This window comes from Amblyomma americanum, chromosome 9 (genome assembly GCF_052857255.1).
Source record: "Amblyomma americanum isolate KBUSLIRL-KWMA chromosome 9, ASM5285725v1, whole genome shotgun sequence".
In the NCBI taxonomy this organism is placed as follows: Eukaryota; Metazoa; Arthropoda; class Arachnida; order Ixodida; family Ixodidae; genus Amblyomma; species Amblyomma americanum.
This window is the reverse complement of record NC_135505.1, coordinates 38132041-38154608: the sequence shown is the minus strand read 5'-3', so window position 1 is coordinate 38154608 and position 22568 is coordinate 38132041.

The following is a 22568-nucleotide window of genomic DNA, read 5'->3' as shown; positions in this document are numbered from 1 at the left end:
TTGGTTTGCAGCGAAATCGGGATCAGACATCCTCGCATGGCATTTCAGGTCTTCGAATTAACTGAGCTGCTGCACGCTGCAGCATTGTAAAATTTATATCAGAAATTGCGGGACTGCATAAATCCTAATTATCCAGGATTTCGAATTACCAGAGTTCCAATTATCAGGGTTTTACTGTATATTCACTCATTAAGCCACGACAAGAATGCGACACAACAGAAGACAGGACAACACAATTACGACAGGGTACAGACAACATGAATACGACACAGCACAAGACAGGACAACACAATTACAACACAAGACAGACAACAGGAATACGACACAACAGAAGACAGGCCAACACATATAAGACAAGACAGACAACACAATTACGACACAAGACAGACAATAGACATACGACATGCCAAAAATACGACAAGACAAGTTCTTTGTTGTGTTCTTGTTGTATTTTTTGACTGGGGATAGCAAACTAACTACAACATTGTGTAACAATCTGATATATCCTTGATTGTAAGTAGGCATTGAAGCAGTACTATTCTGCTCGCCATCAGCACTGAACATTTCAGTCTTTAGATCCTTATTCAAAGTGACTTTTTTATACTTTACGTTTATGAATCTATATATTACCGTTGTTTGTTTTTGCTGTTTCAGTCCAAGAATAATCCCTGCAGGTTTTATTGTCAAACTGCTACCCTTGAGGTACGGGAAAACTACCCTGGCAGGATGGAATGCTGGGTAAGGTATATTGTCATCATTATAACTCGTGGATTGAAACTCTTGCTGCTCACCAGTTATTTCCATGTCTTCAAATACTCGCTCTTCGCCGCTTCTTCTTTCAATGCTTACAATGGTTGCTGGCGTCCGTTTGCTAGGAAGCACTTTCGTAGCGTATGAGAGTTATGTGCATCAGCTCGGTTACGTGCATAGTGGCAGCCTATACAAGAATCGTTTTACAATAAAGTAAGGCCGGTTACACATTTCGAGCTGAATTTGCTCCTTGTGTGCCCCATAAGCTTCATTTTAATCTTTGCCAGAGTGCCCTCGTGTCTTAGGCTTCGTTTTTAACGAGGGGTAATTAGTCGATCTCTAATGACCACGCCAAAATTGCTCCTCCACTGTGTTGTAATTCTTTTTTGTGCAAGTATTGTGCTAACAGAAACAGATGTGTTAATTTATAAACAAGAACTCTCTGTTCGAGCACCTTTCGCTGCGGTGGTGGCAGACAGCGGTTCGCAGCCTAATTGCTCCGTACAACTGGTTGCAGGTTGCAGACTGCGCGACGGATTTCTCCTTCGCCTGGAATTCCCAAGACTGTGGGACCTGCAGTAACCTTCTTTGAACTGATCGGCTGTGGATGCACGGCATTTCGTTTCCTCAAGCAACTACCGCTGCTAGCGTCACCAGGCTGCTATCACCGGAATGATTTGTGCCGCGCCTGTCACGCCCACTGCTCGTCACTTCGGCTGCGGTGGTGGCAGACAGCGGTTCGCAGCCTAATTGCTCCGTACAACTGGTTGCAGGTTGGTGCTTTCGCCTTTACATGTTCAGTCTTGGTCTTACCCTGCTGCCACCGCTGCCGAAAGTGTCTTGGTTTGTGCTGTGTCTTTTTGAATTGTTGGCCCGTGTTAGATAAGACATGGCTGGCCGCGATAAAAAAATATGTGCGGCATGTTCGAAAGCAATTCCAGCCAAAGGCCGTGTAATGGAATGCTCTGAATGTTGCAACTTGTTCCACTTAGGAAAATGTTCTGGGGTGTCTGAGGCTACTGCGAAGGGAAAGGCTGAGGCTTTTTTCAAGGTCTGGAAATGTGGCACATGCTATTCGTCACGCCTGAGAGGGGCGGGAGGCGGCAAGGAGGGAGACGAAGTCAATATACCTGTCATTCTCAGTGCTATCCTTGCGAGACTTGAGAAACTTGAACATCTTCCAGAAAAAGTTGACAATATTGACAAGTCGATCAATATGATGTCAGAGAAATATGATGAAGTGTTAAAAACAATGGCTAGACAAGAGGCAGAGATTAAGGAACTTCGAAAGCGAGTTGTCCTTGAAAATTGTAGTAACAATGAGGAAGTGAATCATCTGAAGGTCACTGTGAACAATTTGGAGTGGAGGAGTAGACGGCAATATTTGGTATTCCATGGCATTTCGGAGTCAGATGGTGAGAATTTGCTTGAAAAAGTGAATAATGTGGCCCACTCAATTGAGCTTCCTGAGCTGTGCGAAGGCGATGTGGATGCCGTACACAGGCTTCCCGCGAAACAAGGCAAAGTTCCAGGTGTGCTAGTTCGTTTCACTTCCAAGAAGCTCAGAGATCAATGGTTTTTGAAAGGCAAATCACTCAGAACGTCTAACTCTGAGGTCTCAATCGTAGAAAACCTGACTCGGTTGAACAGAACGCTTCTCGATTCTGCAAAGAAATGGGCTGATGCGAATGCCTACAAGTATGCCTGGCACCGGAACAACAAAGTGCTTGTACGAAAGGCGAACGGGGAACTGGCACACGTGATTCGATGCGATGACGATTTGAGGGGGCTGTTGCAGTGAGTCACTGCTCTTGATTGTAATTAGTTCCTTCTAGATGGGTGATACTTACCTCTCTCCGAATGATATTAATAATGAGGTTCAGGGTCAGTCTAACTATTTTTCAGTGCTATGTTTGAATATTCAGTCTGTTCGCGATAAACATGACATTTTACGTGCATTCCTTGAACAGTTTAAATTCATGTTCTCTATGGTAATGCTTACTGAGATATGGGTCAAAGACAAAGTTGATTGTCCTGAGCTGCTCAACTATCAATCTTACTTCCTAAACAGAACAAGCAGAAGAGGTGGAGGCGATTCTTTGTTTGTGCTTGATAGTGTTCATTGTGAAAGGGTTGATGAGATTACTTCGGTTACACCTGATTATGAGGTGCTCTCAGTTTGTAGCAATAAGAACCTCTTCACTGTTGTGTATCGCCCCCCGAATGGTTGTGTTGAGAACTTTTTTCACTATATGGAGCATGTTTTTCAATTTGCCACTGAATATAATTACACTGTATATATAGGTGGTGATTTCAATGTCGATATGCATGAAAATACACCCAGAAAGTCACGACTATCATTACTAATGGAATCATATTGTCTTGTAAACGTTGTGGCATTACCTACACTCATAACACCCACTACGGCAACACTTCTTGATTTGCTGATTACAAATAACGCAACAAATGTGCTCTCAACCGGGGTTATTAATTATGCTATTAGTGACCACCTGCCTGTTTACATCGTATGTAATAGTGTGCCTGTATTAAAATCAACCTGTAAACAAACAAATGTAAAAATACAGCAGATCACCCCAACCACGTTAGAAAGATTTCGACGCAAAATAATGAACGTCAACTGGGAACCAGTTTTTGCTGCATTGACTGCTGACATAGCGTTTAGTTTTTTTCTGAAGATATTCGCTTGTATATATCGTAACAGTTTTCCGTACAAAGATGTAAAGAAACCAAAACGAGCCCGTAAACCCTGGATTACCTAGCATATTCTTCGAATGATTGCCAGGAAAAATTCCCTCTATCAGAAATTCTTACAAAGTCGCAGTCCAGAATCGTGGGCAACGTTCAAGAGGTACCGAAACAAGCTGAACTTAACTTTAAGAAAAGCGAGGAATGCATATCACCTTAACATGTTCGCTGGTCTGACCGATCAAAAGAAAGTTTGGAATAAGTTGAATAGAGTCTTGAACCCTAACTCTACAAATACAATTGACAGTATTACAATGGAAGGCATTAGTTATAGTGGACTCGCACTCGCAAATAAGTTTAATAGCTATTTCAGTGGACTTGTTGATATTGAGCACAACAATATGGCATTGGATTACATTACGAATCATACAAGTAACAGTATTTTTATAACATGTTGTGACGAAAATGAGGTGCTTAATATATATTGCCACCGGCGAAAATACAGAGAACAAAGCTGTTCACTCGGGCGAGGTTTGCCAACACCGCCGCGCTCGTTCTCGACAAAGAAGACGTTCGGCCACGCGCTCGGGAACACAGTTCGACCTCCAGGTGGCGCCGGCAGAAAGTCAGCAGCGTGGCATTGCCCCTCCCATCTAAGAGGCATCGACTCGATGCCGCACGCGAGGGGAAGAAAAAAAAATAAGGCGAAAGGTTATGGCGGGGTTGGGTCCGGGGCTAACGGGAATAAAACGGCTTCATTCGCGCCACGTGGACGACCTCGGACGTCGGGTGTCGAGAGGACCGGGCAGTTCCTTGATGGAGCACCTCGTAGGTAACCGCGCTGAGGCGGCGTAACACCTGGTACGGACCAAAGTAACGGCGAAGAAGCTTCTCGGAGCGCCCTCGCAAACGGATTGGGCTCCACACCCAGACTTGGTCACCGGGTGTGTAAATCACCTCCCTGCGGCGGAGGTTGTAACGCTCGGCGTCGCGTTGTTGTTGGCACCGGATTCGCTGTCGAGCAACTTGGCGAGCAACTTCGGCGTCACGGACAAATTGGTCGGCATCCACGACAGAAGAGGGAGTAGGATCCGGAAGAAGCATGGCGTCCAGCATGGTCAAGGCTTCGCGACCGTGCACCAAATGGAAAGGAGTGAAGCGCGTCGTTTCGTGAAGCGCAGTGTTGCACGCGAACGTTATGTAAGGAAGTATCCGGTCCCAGTTCGCGTGGTCATCGTCGACATATATAGAAAGCATATCGGCAATTGTCTTGTTAAGCCGCTCAGTCAGTCCGTTGGTTTGCGGATGGTACGCTGTTGTCTTTCGATGACTGGTGCCACTGAGTCGAAGTACCTCGTTCGTAAGTGCCTACGTAAACGGGGTTCCCCTGTCAGTTTATACGACCGTTGGAGCTCCGTGACGAAGCACAATGTTATGAATGAAAAAACTTGCGACTTCGGCGGCGGTACCACGGGGAAGAGCCTTGGTCTCACAGTTGCGGCTGAGATAGTCACTGGCAACAGCAATGTACCGGTTACCCATGGAAGACGCCGGAAACGGACCGAGTAAGTCCATGCCGACCTGTTGAAATGGGAGGCGCGGGGGATCGATAGGCTGCAGGAGCCCGGCTGGTTTAGTCGGTGGCGTCTTCCGGCGCTGACATTCTCGGCAGGTTCGGACGTAACGGCGGACAACCGCAGCAAGCTTGGGCCAGTAGTACTTGGTGCGTATGCGTGCCAACGTGCGGGAAAACCCGAGATGGCCCGAAGAAAGGTCGTCGTGGCACGCGCGCAGAACTTTGTCACGAAGCGCAGCTGGCACTGCAAGCAGATAGACAGTGTCCGTTGGGCCGTAGTTCTTTTTGTAGAGTACCCCATCGCGCAAGCAAAACGATGACAGTCCGCGCTTGAAGAGCCGAGGTGGAGATGGGGCGATTCCTTCAAGGTATTCTATGAGGGGCAGCAGGTCAGAATCGGCCCTTTGTTGTTGGGCAAGGGTGGACGTGGTGAGAGCACCAAGAAAAGCGGAATCGTCGTCGGACTCGTCAGTGGGGCACAGGATTGGGGCGCGGGATAGACAGTCAGCATCGCTGTGTTTCTGGCCAGACTTGTGCACAATGGTGACATCAAATTCTTGTAACCGAAGACTCCATCGAGCAAGCCGCCCCGAGGGATCCTTCAGGTTTGCCAACCAACAGAGTGAATGGTGGTCGCTCACGACCCGAAACGGGCGGCCATACAAGTACGGACGAAATTTCGTAACGGCCCACAGCACAGCTAAACATTCCTTTTCCGTTGTGGAATAATTGACTTCTGAACGGGACAAAGTGCGACTGGCGTAAGCAATCACGCGTTCTAGACCATCCTGCCGCTGAACAAGGACCGCGCCGAGGCCAACGTTACTAGCATCAGTGTGCAGTTCAGTGTCGGCCTCTTCGTCGAAGTGGCCAAGCACAGGCGTACAATGCAGACGGGACTTGAGTTCGGTGAAGGCGCTGTCCTGGTCTTGGCCCCAGATGAAGGGTTCAGAATCCTTCGTCAGGCGGGTCAAAGGCTCTGCTAGCCGGGAGAAATTGGGAACAAACCGGCGATAGTACGCGCAGAGGCCCAAGAAACGACGCAGGCTCCGTTTGTCTGTTGGCCTAGGGAAGGCAGCTACGGCGGCCGTCTTTTCGGGATCTGGACTAACACCTCGTGCGCTGACAATGTGACCAAAAAACTTCAGCTCTTGAAATGCAAAGTGACATTTCTCTGGCTTGAGAGAGAGACCAGCGGAACGTATGGCCTCGAAAACAGCACGCAAGCGTTTCAGGTGCTCATCAAACGTGTCAGAGAAGATCACGACATCGTCAAGATATACGAGGCATGTCTGCCACTTCAGACCGGACAGCACGGTGTCCATCATTCGTTGGAACGTGGCAGGGGCCGAGCACAAGCCAAAAGGGAGTACCTTAAACTCGTATAAACCGTCTGGCGTAATAAAGGCGGTCTTCTCTCGGTCGCGTTCGTCGACCTCTATTTGCCAATACCCACTGCGGAGGTCAAGGGATGAAAAGAAGGTGACATGGCGCAGGCGGTCGAGGGAATCATCAATGCGGGCAGAGGGTACACATCTTTTTTCGCGACGGTATTCAGGCGCCTGTAATCGACGCAGAACCTGAGGGTGCCATCTTTCTTCGTGACGAGAACAACAGGCGATGCCCAGGGGCCCGTGGAAGGTTGGATGACGTCGTCCTGGAGCATCTGTGTAACTTGGCGGCGGATGGCATCGCGTTCTTTGGAAGACACGCGATAAGGGCGCTGGCAAATTGGTCTTTGGTCGTCAGCAACGACAATTCGATGCTTGGTAAGCGGCGTCTGTCAGACCTTGGAAGTTTTAGCAAAACAGTCGCGGAAGGAATAGATTAGGCTTTGCACGCAGTTTTTCTGACTGGCCGAGAGGGGCGGGTTCACGTCAGTCGGAATGGCTGTAGGCGTCGCGTCGGCGAGGTCTGACGTGGTGGATAAAGAGCACTGCCTCGTACACTCTCCAAGCTCGTCAAAATAAGCGACGACTTCTGACTTCGTCAAATGTTGCGGTTCACGAGTAAAGTTCGTGACTAAGATTTCGGTACGACCATTGGCAAGGTCTACTAGGCCTCGGGCGACACAAACTTGCCGAGCGAGTAGCAGGGACATGTTCGCTTCAGCAATGCCAAGAGCGCCGGTGCTGTCAGTACACTCGACTGTGACGAACTTGCTGGCTCGCGGAGGGATTGTTATGTGGTCGTCACATATGCGCAACATTACTTTACAGGGCTCGGTGGTTGTGTTAACGGCTCGCTGGGCGTAAAAAGATACCATGAGTTCCTGAAGGTTTATGATCGCACCATACTCGTGAAAGAAATCCATGCCCAGTATGAGGTCCTTTGAACAGTCAGCTAACACGGCAAAGGAGCCGGTGAAAATAAGAAGACGGATTTGGATGCGGCAAGTGCAGACGCCGATTGGTGTCACGACATGGCCACCGGCAGTGCGGATCACGGGTCCACACCAAGGCGTCAGAACCTTACGGAGTGTCATGGCTAGCTCCCTGCTCATCACAGAAAAATCAGCGCCGGTATCGACGAGTGCGGTCAGTTCATAACTGTCGACGGTTACTAAAACTTCAGCGGAAACTAATCGTTCGCAGCACGTCGGTGAGGTCGTCGGATCGGGTCGTTGACGCTCGGGCCGTCGCGTCCAATCGTCGGGTGGAGGCTGTTGACTTCGTGCAGCGGCGGCGGCCCTACCCCCGGAGGACGCCGTCTTCAGTTTTCCCGCCGAGTGGACGTACCTCTGAACTGACCGGAGGTTGAGGGCCGACTGGGCGTAGCAAAGCGCCTCGGATGGCGATCGCGACTGTCGCCGCTGTGAGGTCGGGGGCGGCACTTGAGAGTTCAGGTACTCTTCTATGTCCCGCGGTCTTTCACCATAGCGCGGTCGAGGCGCGTCCGGTGGGAATCCTCTCAGACCCATCCGCCGGTACGGGCAATTCCGCAGAACATGGCCGGGCTCCCCGCAGTGGTAGCAGAGCGGACGATCGTTGGACGTTCGCCACACGTACGCTTTGCGGAATGGAGGGCACGGGTCCTGCTGCTGCTCGATGGGACGCACGTAACGATGGGGTGGTGGTTGTTCGGCAACGGGGCGAAACGCTTGCGGCGCCGAGGCAGGTCGGCGCAGGGCATCGCTGTAGGACATTACGTGCGGCTCCGAAAGGGGTGCTGGGGGTGGCTGCACCGCTCGCCGGATTTCGTCACGGAGAACATCGCCTGTCGAAGGTACGCTTTCTGAAGGAGCACTCAAGTGGAGGTGTCGCAGTTCTTCGCGGACAATGCTCCGCACAAGCGCTCGCAGCGCCTCATCCCCGAGGCCTGGCAAGGACGTGCAGTACTGAGCGGCCGCTACATTTGCCTGACGGCCGTATTGGGCACTCCGTTCCTGCAAGGAACGTTCTATGGTCGTCGCTTCCTTGGCAAAGGCGGCGACAGTTCTCGGAGGGTCGCGCATGAGGCCAGCGAACAGCTGCTCCTTTACCCCACGCATAACGTGCCTCACCTTTGTAGCTTCGGGCATGGCTGGGTCGGCCCGATTGAAGAGGCGGGTCATGTCCTCAATAAACATGGCCACGTTCTCGTTGGACTGCTGTGACCTGGAGCGAAGGGCAAGTTCGGCATTCTCCTTTCGCTCGCTCGAACTGAACGTGGCGAGCACCTCGCGGCGAAAAGCTGCCCAGTTAGAGAAGGACGCCTCGTGGTTCTCGAACCACGTTTTCGCCGAGTCTTGCAGTGCGAAGTACACGTTCAGCAGCTTTCGCTCGTCGTCCCATTGGTTGAACGCGGCCACACGGTCAAAACCGGCCAACCAATCTTCTACATCCTCGAACCGGTCGCCGTGGAAGGATGGTGGCGACCGAGGTGCAAGAAAGACGAACGGCGGGGCACTGCCGAAGGACTGACCTGTCTGGCTGCCAGTGGCGGAAGTCATGGCCCGAGCAGGAATCGTGAGTGGCTCAAATTCGGGTTGCAGGCCTCGCAGGCGACGGCTCGCTTTGTGGACAGGTGTGGCGTCTGCTCGTCGGGGAGAAGCGTCAGGGCTATCGTCCCGGTCAGCGTACATGGGATGATACCCAGCACGGCTCCACCAAAAATGTCACCGGCGAAAATACAGAGAACAAAGCTGTTTACTCGGGCGAGGTTTGCCAACACCGCCGCGCTCGTTCTCGACAAAGAAGACGTTCGGCCACGCGCTCGGGAACACAGTTCGACCTCCAGGTGGCGCCGGTAGAAAGTCAGCAGCGTGGCAATATAAAGGCATGAACAATACAAACAGTGAAGATGCTTTTGGACTGAAAATGAAACCTGTTATGTACGTCTTGGACATTATCTGCCCAATTTTAACTTATATTTATAACTTGTCTTTGACTACCGGCATTTTCCCTTCGGACATGAAAATAGCAAAAGTAGTTGTTCTTTTTAAAGATGGTTCGAAAAACGATCTTGGTAATTATAGACCAGTGTCTATATTGCCTATTTTTTCTAAGGCCTTGGAAAAAACAATACATTTACGACTTTCCAATTTTCTTGAAAAATACAACGTGATAACTCCAAGACAGTTTGGATTTAGACCTAAGTCCTCTACTGAAATGGCTCTCTTGAAGCAAAAAGAAATAATCTAAAATAACATTGAATGTAAACAAATAACCCTTGAAATATACATAGATTTCTCCAAAGCCTTCGATAGGATTCATCACGAAACTCTTCTTCTTAAACTTTCTGCATACGGTGTCCGGAACAAAGCACTATCTCTTATCACCAGCTATTTAGCTCACCGATATCAGTACGTTTCTATAGATAATCATCGCTCTACTTACAATAAAATAAAGCATGGTGTACCTCAAGGTAGTATCCTTGGTCCCTTATTATTTAATGTATATATTAATGATTTAGTACAGATTGACTCCGAAACAGAATACGTAATTTACGCTGACGACACTACTTTATTTCTGACCGGCACCAACGCGAATGATATAGTAGAAAAGGCTAATAGCGTGTTGGGAAAACTTAACTCATGGTCTGAAAAAAATTGCCTACTAATAAACACACGGAAAACGAAGGCGATATTTTTTAGAGCTAAAAATGTCAAATGGGCTGTACATACAGATTTAGTATTGGGTGGTAATATAATAGAAATAACTAATGTTGTAAAAACACTTGGCGTTCACTTCAATGAATTTATGTTATGGGACTACCACATCGAGCAAATAGAGAGTAAGCTAGCTCGCGTTGTCGGCATACTCAGAAGGTTAAAGTGCATGATACCTACTAGGACAAAACTTGTTATTTACCATGCCCTCTTTGACTCTCATGTTAAATATTGTCATTTGGTTTGGGGTACAACGACGCAAACTAATATTCAAAAGGTGTTGACATTACAAAAAAATGCAGTCAGAGCAATTGCGGGTGCCACATACTTAGCACATACGAGTGCTCTATTTGCAAAATACCGCATTATGGATGCAAGGGTTATTCATCAGTACCGTGTAATTCAGCAGTACAAATCTCAGGTACATAGTGACACCACATGTTTTTCTGACCTTGCGAATCTACGGGAAAATACCGCTGTTCGCAACACAAGACAGTACGAATATTGGTATGTACCTTGTCCACGCACAAATTACGGTTTTCAAACACTCAGGTATGTGTTGCCATCTTTCCTTAATAGAAATGCTTTCACTAATCAATCCATTCTTTCCGTTTCATATAACGCTGTCAGAAATATGTTCTTACAAAACAATGAATCATATCCAACTGTTAAATAAACTACGTATCCATGTGCTGTGATTAAACTATCATTTGCGTGTGTGTAACAGTACCGAGACTATTCTGGTGATCTGTTATGAAGATATTGTACATATTTGTTATTTCATGCATTCTCTTGTTATTGTTTTACTGCTGCCTGTCATCGCCGTGCCAAGCCGCTACGGGAGATGGGAGCTTTGTCAAGCCGCGTGCGCGGCTTTTTTTCCTTTCTCCTCAGCCATTGTACATGACTGAAATAAATGCAAAATGCAAAATGCAAATGCAAATGATAGAGCATTCATTCCTTTAGGATACTTCAAGAGCTGCAATTGAACAAATCAAAGAATGCAGGCGTTGGTGTTTGGAAGATAAAACACATTAAGGTATGCCAACCGTATCGAAAAATTTCGCTGATTTCATGTGTCTCGTATGAATTCATACGTGTTACTTACGAGCTGTACTGTCACAAATGTGTCTCGTATGAGTTGATATGGGCACCATATGAGTTACATGTGTAAAGATATGTTCCTATAATGAACATATAGATGGTTCATACGAGATCATATGTGTCCGAAATGTGCCTCTTATGAACTCCTATCTGATATATGTGTCGAGAAATGTGCCTCCTATGAACGCGTTTCATGCGAGGTCATATGTGCAGAGATGTGCCACGTATGAGCTCATATGGGCTCAATATACGTGTTCATGCTCGTTGCCAATGTCTCGGGTCAACACGCATGTCTCTGCTGAACATGTCTCGGGTGAACACACGTACGCGGTGCCGTGCGCTGACAGCATCGTATCAGCCTACATCTACCTCCTGGAAACATTAGTGGTCATTAGTGCTTCCTATACAGGCGCGCGTGCTTCGTGAAACGCGCGGAAATGTAGCGACCAAAAAGCAGATACCAAATGCGAACCAGAGCAAGTAAAAGACAAAAGAAAACGCTTTGCCTGTTTCACACAATATTCTCTTTGTTTCTCTATTTGTGTCTCAAATCATGAGTTGAACACCGGCTACCCAAGCTATTCACCACCTGTTTACACGAGGTAATCCGAGGCCGGAAATGGGAACAGTTGCCGATAAGATTTAATGGAGAATACATAAATAGTCTGGGTTTTGTTGGTGACTGTCTAGCTGAGTTACTCAGGAGATGAACTGAAAATCACGATCAATGAGTTAGACAGACACAGCAGTATGGTGGGTCAAAAATTATCATGCAGAAAACCAAAGTAATGTTCAACAGTTTAGCAAGGAAACAGCAGTTCACAATTGGCAACTAGGTGTTGGAAGTGGTAAAGGAATGTGTCTACTTAGGGCAGGTAGTGACAGCTGATCCGGATCATGAGTGGGAAATAACTAGAAAGATAAGAATTGGGTGAAGCGCATATGGAAGGTTCTCTCAGATCATGAATAGCAGGTTACCAATATCCCTCAAGAGGAAAGGGTGCAACAGCTGTATCTTACTGGTACCGACCCACGGGGCAGAAACGTGGAGACTAACGAAAGGGTTTAAGCTTAAGTTACGGACAACACAGCGAACCATGGAAAGAAAAATGATAGGTGTAAAGTTAAGAGACCGGAAGCGTGCAGAGTGGGTGAGGGAACAAAATTATGCTAATGATATCCTATTCGAAATCAAGATGAAGAAATGAGCTTGGGCAGGGCATGTACTGCGAAAGCAAGATAACCGCTCGTCCTTAAGGGTAACCAAGCAGGTAAGCGTAGCAGGGGGCGGCAGAAGGTTAGGTAGGCGAATGAGATTAGGAAGTTTGCCGGCACTAGGTGATCGCAGCTGGCAAAGGACAGGTTTAATTGTAGAGACATAGGAGAGGCCTTTTCACTGCAGTTCGTGCAGTCAGGCTGAAAACGATGATAATGACCTAAGCTGTCTGTCGTTCGGCGTTTTCAATGTGCTTGAATGCACATTGAATTGACAGATAAATATGGAATTCCCTGCTTTATAAAGCCGCTCTACAGGTACGAACGAATGATTGGGGTATTTGCTTGGGAGAGCTCCGGGTGTTTAGGTGTAGAAAAAAACTTGCACAGTGAGAAACACATGTTTCAATGCTTATCGCAGTACACAACAACTTCACAGTATTAGTGCAAGACTAGTCCTTTAGTTCCGTTTTTTAAAACAGAAAAATAACCACTTCATTTCATGTCTTACACTTCAGTTGCAAAGTAATTCAGAGGACAGACTGAGTTTTGGCCGCGAAAAATAACACAAAAGTTTCATTTGGCAGTCGTAGACTAGTGAGTAGTGCAGTGCGCTGCGGATGTAGAGGATGGTGATTCGAGTTCTGTTGGGCATCATTTCTTTTTTGCCCAGTGCTTTTTTTTTACTTTCTAAGTTTTCAAAATTGAACAGCAGCTATTTTATCGTTCGCATCTTTTCAATTCTATCCCAGCGCATCTCTCTCTCAATAGATTTACATACGAGATACATATGACGCGTATAACACATGGGCATGTATCGCATATGTGGGCACGTATGACACATATTCCCTAATGTCGCATGAACTAGACACATATGACACATACATACGAGATTTTTTGATAAGGAACAGCAGATACTTCAACCATAGCAATAGAGCGACTCCTGTCATTGCTACACTGAAGTGTATCGTCGTCAGTAGCAAACAGCACAGTTCTATCTCTTCTAAGGCAGCTCGCCGGAAGTTTTCTGGACTATTTACACAAAATGTATATGTGAGGTAGGCAGCCTTCTTCGGTACCAGTTAGAAGAACAGCGCCCTTTGGGAGGCGCGCCTACTCCCTCAAAATATTCGCACCTCCGAGTTTATTGCAAGACTGAAGTGCCTTGCGATAAATGCTGCTCCAAGCATTACGCCCACATCACTGAGTGTGTCTGTCACTTGTTATCAGGACGTTGAGTGGCAGCTGCAATTTCTGAAACTGTGTGGGACCCGAGGAGCTGAAACAATGTATCTGCACACCCTTGGCTTGAGTCATATATTAGATTTAGAGTTCGGTGGACAAAAAGCGATATTCTTTGTGTTTTTGCATCTTTATTAAGTATAGTCCTTCATTCTGAACCATACAGAGCTTGTAGCTTGCACACAGGTATATGCACATTCTCTATTTCACATCGCGGTGCAAGTGAAAGTGGCCAACTCATATTTCAGGACGCTTTGCAAGCCAGGTGTAGGAGGCGGCATAATAAATTTGGGAGGGGCGAGAGGGGTGGTCTGTCCATAGCGTTCCTCGCGTATGAGGGCACGGATGACGGTACGAAGGCTCAATCTAGGAGGACGCTGCCGTCACTTGGGTCTGGCTGAAGGCGGCATGACTGCAACTCGTCCAGGCGCTGACATGTGGTTTTAATGGGAGATACGCTGAAGGGGTTCTGGGCTATCAAGGCGTTGAAAGCAACGGTCCCGATGCCTTTAAGAAGGTGACGGACGCGCTTCGACTCAAGCATGTCAGTACTAACGCGGCGGCAAAGAGCAAGAACAACCTCGATGTAATATCTGTAGGAATCTATATCTGTAGCTTCTTTTTGGCTAGCTCAGAGCGGCCTGTCGCCGAGCCGAAAATTTTCCGCAGCTGCTGAGTGAATGTAGCCCAGTCGGAGATGTCACCTTCGTGATTAAAGAATCACGTCTTTGCAACGTCAGTTAACTAGAAGACGACAATCAGCAGCTTGTGAAAGTCATCCTACCGGTTGAACGTACTGACCCTGGTGCAGTTGTCGAGCCAGTCTTCGACGTCGTCGCCACGAAGTCCGGCGAAGACGTGAGGGTCGCGTTGACGGCTGGTGATGGTCCAGGCTGGGGCAGCCGCAGCAACGGGGAAGGCGACGGGGGTGAGCGCGTTCCGTTGCCTTCCTCTATACCTGAGCGCTGCCGATGCAAACGACGGCCTGATCGGAGCTACAATGAGAGCGAAAGACGGGTCCAAAGCGAGAGTTAGGGGATACTAATTGCACCTCCACCACTTGTGAGCCGCTGCTTGCACAGGCGTCTTTATTCGGGAGCAGCCGGGCACTCAGCGCGATCCCCGAAGCACCGGCAAGCGATGATGATGATGACAATATACAGTGAAAGAGCTAAAAGTTCGCGCAAAGCGTTCACAATATTGTATTTTCAGTGAATACTGCACAAAAATTGGATGACAAAGAAATTTCACGCGTCCATTTTTTATTACATCTGCTAAAGTCATAACTTTCAGACAGGCATTTGTTAAGCAAGCATGGCAAGTTGTGTGTGAGTGACTGCAGCATATGATTTGTAGGTCTGCATGGTGTCAGCCATATCGCAGATCCACCGGTGCGACAATCACTTTTCTGTTTCTGCAACTGCGAAAGACATTATATGCGGCTCTTCTTCTTTTCATGAGAAAAATGTATGTGTACAGTAGATAGAACTCCTAAATATTTTCGACGCTTATTATATATCGTGTGAACAGTGGTGCAGATGAGTGTAAGCAGCACACATTTGCAATGCAACGAAGTGCTTTCTTTTGAAGAAGGAGCAGTGTTTGCATATTTGTTTGCGTGGTTGTGGCCCAAACCAGTGCGCAGAAATTTATGTGATAGGAAATCATTGGATGAAAAATTTGGAGTCTTGCTCTATCTGGAAGAAAATTATGGCACCGTGCTAGTGCGCCAACTAATGTAGAGAGTAGCTTTGATATTCATTGAATGTAATTACTTCATGACATATCAGCAAAGACAGTCACGCCAAGAATTTTATGTTTCTTAACAATTTCTAAGGGTGCATCTCTGAGAACGAACCTTTCTTCAATCTGTGCTTGCTTGCCTCTAGCCACGAATAATATGGCCATAGATTTATTGCTATTTACTTTCAAATAGTTCTTATTTGACCAATCCCAAACTATTGCAAGCTTTTTTTTTAATTCTTTCAGCACTTCGTCCACAATATTACCAGTGAAAATGATGCTCGTGTCTCTGCAGAGCATGTATATTGCATTGCTATCCTTTTGCATGATATTGTTGACATAGATGTTGAAAATAAAGGGCCCTAAAATGCTCCCTTGTGGCACGCCGGAGGTTTGTAATCTGTGTGATGAGTTATTCTCAGCGATAAAAACGCGCTGCTGACGATTGAAAGCAAGAAATGTAAGTAAAGCGGAACTAACTCCCCGGACACCATAACTGAACAGTTTGTCTAGTAATATTTCATGGTTTTGGCGATTAAAGACTTTGCTGTAGTCAATGAAAATTCAGAGGGTAAGTTCAGTTTCGCCAATATTAGAAATTATTAATTTCTTTTAAGTTAATAATGCTGTTTTTGTTTACCTGCCTTTGCAAAATTCATGCGGACCATTTGAAAGCATGTTATGTTTAATGAAAAAGCTGTTCATGCGTAGAAGAATAATCTTCTCCAAACCCTTGATAAAATAGGAAGCATTAAGACTGGTCTATAGTTATCGACATCATTTTTATAACCTTCACTAAAAAGAACTTAAACTTTTTAACTTTCAGCCCGTCCGGGAAACAACCAGATGCAAGAGCCAGATTCAATATGTATGCTTGATGTGGCGCAATAATATCGCTAGCATATTTCACGGCCTTTATTTTAAAGCCGTCGATATCACTGGCATTGGTGTTTTTCAAATTTATAACGTGTGATAGATTTGCGTTCTATCCGTTGGGTCAAAAAATAATGACTCCTGCCGCTGGTATTGAAGAAAAGAAAAACGTTAGTCGAGTTATCGACTTCTTGCTTCACTTGACTTCACTTCACTTTAATACCTTAAAGACCCTCGTTAGAGGGTATTACATAAGGGGTGGGGCACACAGAAATGAAAAACCGAAAGACTAACAGATAAGTTGAAAGTTATACAAATATAAGATTATCACTAAGCAAGTACACGCGTGATTTCTTCGATGAACAATGATTGGCATGTGATAGAAGCAAGTTCACGGGGAAGGCCGTTCCAGTCGTTCGCGGTCCGGGGGAAGAATGATGAAGAAAATGTAGTGGTGCGGGCGCGAGGTCGTGACACTTGCTGCTGATGGCCGGTGCGGAGGGAGATGCGTGGTGGTGGTGCGCAGATGTAGGGTTCCTGTCGTAGCTCAGAGTAAAAAAACTTGTGAAACAAACATAAACTAGCAATGTAGCGGCGATGAGCAAGGGTATGTAGGCTGGACTGTGATTTGAGGGATGATATGCTGATATCAAAAGAATACGATGAATGAATGAATCTAGTTGCTCGGTTTTGAACTGCTTCAATTGAATTACAGAGATATGCTTGCTTTGGAGACCAGATGGGAGATGCGTATTCTAATTTTGATCGGACTAATGATTTGTATGCGAGGAGCTTGACATGCTGAGGTGCAGAGCGTAGGTGACGCTTTAAGAATCCTAGTGTTCTGTTGGCGGATGATATGATGTTTGAAATATGCGTATTCCATGTAAGATCATGACAAATATGAACACCAAGGTATTTGTATGATTGGACAAGATCGAGAGGAACGTTAGATATGCTGTATTGGAACAGAATAGGGTAATGGCGACGATGGAACGACATATATTTGCATTTACTTGTGTTAAGTGTCATTAGCCATTCACTGCACCAGTCTTGTACATGAGTTAAATTGTTTTGAAGGGATTGTTGGTCAAAGGTGTTAGTGACTGTTCTGTAAATAACACAATCATCAGCAAACATCCGAATATGGCAATCTAATTTCTCAGGTAGGTCGTTAATATAAATTAGAAACAAGAGTGGCCCAATGACGGATCCTTGGGGCACGCCTGAGGAGACTGGTAGGAGGTCAGACATTTGGTTATTGACTACGACTGATTGGAAGCGGTGAGTTAAGAATTCTTTTATCCATGCTAGTATGTCGGGATGCAAGTTTAGGCGAGAGAGTTTCAGAAATAGGTGGTTATGAGGTACCTTGTCAAATGCTTTAGCGAAGTCGAGAAAAATTGCGTCAGTTTGGAGGTTAGCATCAAGATTGGCATGCAAGTCATGAACGTAAAGTGCTAGTTGACTTTCACATGAGTATCCTTTGCGAAATCCGTGTTGCGATGAGTGAAAAAAGTTATTTGAATAGAGAAAATGCATTGTTAAAGAATAAATGACGTGTTCCATGAGTTTACATGGTATGCTGGTGAGTGATATGGGTCGGTAATTAAGTGGTGAATCTTTGTTACCCGACTAGTGGACCGGAACGACCTTCCCCACTTTCCAGTCACGGGGTATGACACCTGTAGAAAGAGACTGTGAGAACAGCAGGCATAAAAATTTGGCAGAAGTATGGTTAACGTTTTTTAGTACCTTTGTGTTGATTTCGTCAAAGCCGGCAGATGATGACAGTTTTAGTTTATCTATGAGACATGATATGCCGGCCTCAGAGAAAGTAACGGCTGGCATTAAACTTCTTTGGTCATTTGCTGTCATGAGGGGGGGCGGTTCCTGTTCATGAGTGAATACAGATGCGAAAGCAGAATTAAATATGTTAGCACACTCGACATCAGAAACAGCACGCCTGGAATCATCAGTTAAGGTAATAGTGCGTATAGATTGCGGATTTAAAAGCTGCCAGAATTTAGTCGGGTTATCTTTAAGTATGTTGGGAAGGTCAGTATGATAAAATGAGCGTTTAGCGTTTTTTACTGCGACCAGGTATGTCTTTTCGGCAGCGTAATATTTTTCCCATGCGTAGTCATTTCCAGTCTGTTTAGCACTGCGGAACAAGCGTTTCTTTTTGTTTTCTAGTCTTCCTAGAGCCTTGGTAAACCATGGTTTCTGTTTGGTTGCGCGGAAGCTGCATTTGGGAACATATTTGTTAGTAAGTTCGTTGATTTTATGAATAAACATCGACCAATTTTCGTGGATGGTTTGTTCCGGGAAAGAGTGCTGAAAAGATGGGAAATAAGCTTCCAACGCCCTGTTTATAGCCTCATAGTTACCTTTGTTATAAAGGGTGATTGTTTTTTTGGAAGTTTCTTTTATTGTTGGAGTGAAGGTAAAAGACGCATGGATGACTTTGTGATCACTAATTTCTCGGAGATAAGTAATGGAGTTGAGGCATTCGGGGTGGCTAGATAGTATAAGGTCAAGAATGTTTGCGGTGTCTCCGGCGATGCGTGTAGGCTGGGTTACTAATTGAGTAAGATTAAAATTTAAGCACACATCCACAAACTCCTGTGATTCATGCTGTCTAAAAATAGGCTGATGTGGGTTATTCCAATCTATGTCGGGATAGTTAAAATCTCCAAAAAGGAGCACGTGTGCATTAGGGTGTTTTGTTGTTGGTTCAGAATGTTGTGCAGCTTTCGAGGGAATTCGGGGTTATTGGGGGGGGGGGGGGGGGCTATAGCAAACACCAATTAGTATAGACACTGGCGTGGCGCGACAAAGCAGCCATAATATTTCGAGGTCAGATTGGATGTTAATGTGGGAACACTGTAGTTGATTGCTGGTAGCGATAAGGACGCCTCCTCCTCGGGGGACTTTGCGATCGGCACGGAAAAGGTTAAAATTAGGTAAGTTGCACAGAACTTCAGTGTCGCCCACATTATCGGTCAGCCAAGTCTCTGTCAGCACAAGCAGGTTAGAGCCTGTTGAAGATACAAGGCTGGATACACTATCGCACTTTGAAAGCAGACTGCGTATATTAGTATAGATAACCGAAAAAGAAATATTCGGTCGAGGTGAGGTATGGCGTGGATGTTCATTGAATGGCGAAATGTTCATTGAAATACGCGGCTAGGGGAATAACGGATAATTTTCTACCACCTATAGTCAATTCAGAAGTGTTTTCTAGTTTCGTTTGTGTAGTTAGAGCTTCGTTGAATGTTTTCAAAACTTTGTCCGGGCGCTTTTCTCATGCAGCATAAAAAATGCGGTTCTAGTCTTACTTCTTCGCTCTTCGCAATTCCGCGTTTAGTTTGTTCCGATACTTCTTAAATATTTCTTAAAGGTGAAACATTGTCGTAAGAAAAAAGCAGTTAATATTTGCTCGCCAGGCGAACTGCTAATGGAATCCGTCTATATAAGACAGATAGTGGCCGCCGATTCAGACTATGAGAGGGAAATAGCTTGAACATGAAAAGCGTTGAGTGCATCTCACCGGTTCTCTCTTAACACGAACTGCAGTTTATCAATATCTCTCAAGAGCTAACCAGAAATGTTCCACCTAAATTTAGGACAACGCTACGAGCCATGAATTTGAAAACGATAGGTGTGATGTTAAAGGAAACGAAGAGGTCAAAGGGGGTCAGGGAACAAACGCGGGTCAGTGACCTGCTAGACGAAATAAAGGCCAAGAAATGGGCCAGTAATGCGAAGATAAGATATCCGAATATTGTTAACAGTAATGGATTGGGTGCTTTGATAAGGCAAGAGAAGCATGGTGTGGCCAGAAGCTGGGTGGGCCGATTATTGAAAGCAAACTTTTGGGGATAACGTGGCAGTAGCTGGCACAGGCAGGGTAAATTAGAAAGTCATGGCAGAGGCCTTTCTCTTGCAGTGGACGGAGTCAGGCTGATGATGACGATGATGGCGTTAACCATGGTTTACACTGTGTACATAAAAAGAATGCAGTAGACACTTGAGTTCCACCTTAAGGTGATTGCGGTAGTCGGTTAATGCCAACACATGCGGCATTCTTCGCGATCAACTATACATTGAGAGATCGCTGGCCCTACTCAAACCTCTCCATGCGCAGTGCGGCAGCGGTTAAGCGTTGCGGCAATGCCCTGCGATTACAGGTGCTGCCACAAGTGGATATGATCCAGGTTTCTCTTCGCTAGTAACCTTCCGAGACCAATCATTACATTAACTGCCACATGACACGGTGGGCAGCTTGCACACAATCTGGCGCGCGGGTTGGAGTGACGCCGCATTGTCACACGGCGTACTTGGCCTATCTACGTTGATTCGCTACAGATATTTTGCCCACAACGCCGACGACGACGCCATATTTTCTGAAGAACGGGAGCCTCAACGCTATCGTGTTGAAAAAATATACATTAGGTAAGTATTAGAATATTACGTGAGGGAGCAATGATCGAGGGAGGGGGCAAGAATGACTTCAGAAAGTTGGCCGCCACCTCGAAATGTATGGGCAAGTTGTAAATGCGTCTGCTGGAACTCGCGGCACGACCGAATGTCACTTTAGACATAAAATTCTTTTTACACCAAGGAAATCATAACAGTATTTCGAAATTGACCTCTACTTCATGCAACGTTGCTTTTGAAAATTCTCTTGAAGGTTGCAAGTTTTTACAAAATCCTAATTAAATACCAAACATGCAATCATACACAATATACTAAGACAAAGAAATGCTAAAATGACAATAATGCATTCTGTGTAAGAAAGGGAGACATTTGATTTTTCCTTACATAAGCGAGAAGAGGAGGAAGCACGCTGGCCTGTACGCATATAAATATTTGAACACGACTGAAGCAAGAAAAAATGCTAATGAATTTTCCAAAAAATATTTGCAATGTCCGCAATCGTGCTCACTAAAATGCAGCCACACGAAGTGAATGGAAACCTCCTTGATGGCCCTGATTTCTTGATACCATGTCTGGAATGTTGAAGTGACACTGGCGCACACGGCACTAGAGAACAATAAAGGCGGCTATCCAACTGCATTTATCCCTTTTTATTTCTTTTAGTGCGTTACAAAAATATTAAAATTTTGAGATCTCTTCGGGAATGGCAATATCTTGTGATGTGATATCTGGCGCGCACTCCTCAAATTATCTCCTACTCGCCTCAAAATTTTTTTACAGTCATGGAGCCTGTTCGAAATAAATATTAGGCGGCTTCTTAAAATCGCACCAATACAAGAGACTGAGCACTTGATCTTGTGCCGAAATAACTAAACGTGTATGCATTTGTTGCGTCACGAGATGCCGTCCGCTGCCTTCGACCTTAACTGTTGAGATTAAATTCTTCTGAAACGCTCATTCCTATACGCGCAACAGTGATTAACTCCAGAGCGGCCGAACGAGCTTCAGCCACATTTTTATTTACAAGTCTGTGCTAGAATAGGTTTTCTTGATGGGCTTGCGGTTGAAGCCGGAGAGGTGCTCTCATAGTAAAGTAATTTTGTAGCGGAGAGGAATAATGCCAGGATTTGTGCAGCGGACTGGGCGTGTTCCCAAATATTAACAGAACATATGACTACAAGATTACATGTTCTTCGTCAGAGTGCTCACTCTTGTCTGTTCCTTGCCTATTGGACAGTTTTCGCACTGCAATTTTCTGCTTTTATGAGATTTTTCTTTCAAGCACGCCTGTGAAAAATTTTATTGTAATGTGCATTACATCCTATAGAAAAAATTTTGAAAAGCCGCGTCATAAAAGTTTTACGGTGATCTGTTAAGAGATTGGGGAGGAGAATATACCTGCCTCTGCTCCCGCCCTCAGATACAGGTGCAACGTAACTCAAAGGGATTACTTGAAAGATGCCTGCAAGGATATTGCATACCGAAGACAAGTAAGTGCAAGGCACTGAAATTTTCTTCTCTACCCAGAGCGAAGGAGGATCACCCTGTTATTGCTGGGAAAACAGCAGTTAACCTCCATATGTCGATTGTCGTGGTTACCAGTTACACAATAAGAATTGTATTTCTTTAGGCCAGACACTCTTCCTCTAAGCTGCAGTAAAAAGATAATCAAGAAAAAATCAAAGAAAGAAAAACTACGCTTGGATGATAGGTGTTTCAGAAAGATTGTCGGCTTTTCTTCCGGTGGCGGAGATAGTGTTAGTGACAAAATTACAAATGAAATCGTCGAAACAATCCCCGTTTACAGCCGTCAGCTGCAATTTATGT